Below are 2,949 nucleotides of genomic sequence, written 5' to 3' on the forward strand. Positions count from 1 at the left end.
GTGTGTGTGTGTGTGTGTATTATTTATATATTTGTACTAGCCGTATTTATTAAAATCAGCCATTTTAAGAGAAGTAGTCAGGACGATTAGTCATGGTGTAAATAGGACTAATACACAGATTTACGTATCACTGACACATCACTATATACTATTACATCAATATCACACACATATACACATAAATTTACATTTATGAAGCTGACTCCACAAAAAAAAATTTGTCCCATAATAAGTGCTAATTTAGTGTTAATTTATTGTTCTAGTCCCGAATTCTGTGTTTTTTTCCATTCGCAAAAAATTAATTTCAAAAGTGTTTCTCGCTCTAAGACACTGCAAAGAAACTTTGAGAATTTTGAATAATAATCTTATAATATCGATTACTATACGTGCTATAAGCATCGCGATATTTCTGATGAAATTTTTTAACTTAAACAACGAACAATAAATTCAGAATCAGGATAATCTTGGATCAAATAATTCTGGAAACATTTTAAGATAAAAAAAGTCAACTTATAGTGTTCGGTTCGTGTACAAGAGTAAAGTATATAAAAGCAATTAATTGTCAATTTTGGTCTTAAAATGTTTCTAGGATTATTTGCTCCAAAAATATTACGATTCTAAATTTATTGCTCATTGTTTAAGTTAAAAAATTTCACCAAAAATGTCAGTGTTAGCATATGTATAATAACCGATATTATAAGTGTAATTATTCAAAATTCTCGAAGTTTCTTTACAGTGTCTTAGAACAAAAGAGTAATAAAAAATTTTTAGTGTATGTATTTTTTGTTTACAGTACTCTGTATGTGTTTACGAAAGTAATGTTTTACGAAGAATTGCTAGCGTAACGTGAAGTCAGCACCTCCACTTTTGAAATTAATTTCTTGCGAATGGAAAGAAGCACAAAATTCAGGACTAGAGCAATAAATTAGCATTAAATTAACATTTAATTATGGGCGAATTTTTTTATAGAGCGGCTGCCAGCTTCGCAAATGTCATAAATATAATTTTTAGCAACGTTTTAATTAGATGTCTAACAAGGAATAATCTCGGTTTATACAACAAATTAAAGAAAATCCTATCAATAAAAATTGATAGCATATAAGATGTAAATTAAGGAAAGAGGGGGGCGGAAGCGTATAGGTCGTCAGTCGGATACCTTGCGTAATACTAAGCCTTGCGTACGTCGTACTGTAACTTTCAAATGCCATAACTCGGAAAGTTCTTATGAAGAATAGATTTGTACCAACCAATGTTCTGAAAACATCTCAACGTCAGTTATAAAGGTATACTATGAAAAATAGGGAGTTTCATTTAAGATTTTTGTGTTGAAAACACTTTCAAATTAATATCATCATCTGATAATTTTTTTAGTATCCTATTACTTTTGTTTCAAACATTTTTGAAATAAATCAATATTTTTTGAGGTATTAGCTGTTCTAGAACTTTTACCATGCACTATAACACTAAATTTCTCGGAACCTACGACGCTTCCATCATTTTCCTTAATTTATTTATGCTGTTAACTTTTATTGATATCAAGGATTTTCATTAACTTGTTGTACGAACTGAGATGGTCCCTTGTAAGTCCAATTCTAGGATTTACGTTGTTTTTTCGCAGACTACTGGTAGAGAGCTACTATCTATGAACAACTATTTAGTACTCTCTAAGTACAGATTGCATAACTTTTATATGAAGCAAATGTCACGATGTGACAGCAGCTCTACAGCATTATATCGGACTAAGAAATGGTGAAGATTTCAATTTTGAAATTTTTTTACGTTCTCAGTATAAATTCCATCTCATAGACACGTATTAATGCGTATAATTTAATCCTGGAAAAGGACTCGAATCTGTAAAAAAAGATAAAACAGTTGTTACAAAAATTATACGGTTTGGTCGATAATACGTACACGGTTTTAAGAGAATGCCCCTTAAGGAGATGCTAAACCGTAAGATTACCGAACTTGATCGAGGTCGATAATACAATCTTTTTTAATTTCAAATTCAATAATAATAGTGACATCTTTGATTCATTTTTTTATATTATAACATATATATCGTTCTGTCAAACGCATATATCTGTCTTTATCTAACACATGCCAGCACCATCTATCATAAGACCGCGCAACTATTGCTATACGGAAATTCGGTTCTGTTGACATTCCCAGTCTTCGCAAAGCATTCGTATACACGTATTTTCCACTTGATGAAAATACTTTTCTTCCAGACCTTCAATCTTAGTTCTACAAACTCGGTATCGTTTGTTCTGGTATCGGTATCGGTCAGTAATGTGACCTCAGCTGCACGCTGCTTATTTTTAAGATGTAGACTCTAAAAGTCTTATATCAATCATACCTGAGGTATAGTTATACGAGCCAAAAATAATGAAATGAATTTTTCAATTTTTTTTCGATTTTCTCATGAAATTCAATGCAGCTGAGATCTTGTTTATGTGTTTTAATTTATGTAATAACACTTTTGCAATCCGTAAATCCAATTCGAAGATTTTTCATCGAGTGGAAATGATGGTAAAACAAGCGGCTTTAGGAGATGCTAGAGTGATCAAATTACAGTCGTATAAAAAATCTTCAAATTGATTGAAAGGAATAAAAAATCCTTTTAAAAGATTAAAATAGACGCAAAATTAAGAGGTGATGCAGTAGACTTTATATTAAAATTGAAAAAAAGTTAAGTAAATTTTTAATTTCTTTTAGATGTTAGTATTATAAAGTCTACTGCATCCTCCTAATTTTGCATCTACTTTAATCTTGTAAAAGATTTTTTTATTTTGTTCAGTCAATTTGGAGATATTTATATGATTGCAATATCAATAACTTGGTCACTCCAGTATCCTTTTAAAAGATTACCGACGCGAATTTCCTATTTTTCCGTTCATTTCATTTTTCTTACATACAGAATAAAAAAATTCTTTATAATAAAAGGAAAAC

The sequence above is a fragment of the Atta cephalotes genome, assembly GCF_000143395.1.
Source record: "Atta cephalotes unplaced genomic scaffold scaffold00098, whole genome shotgun sequence".
In the NCBI taxonomy this organism is placed as follows: domain Eukaryota; kingdom Metazoa; phylum Arthropoda; class Insecta; order Hymenoptera; family Formicidae; genus Atta; species Atta cephalotes.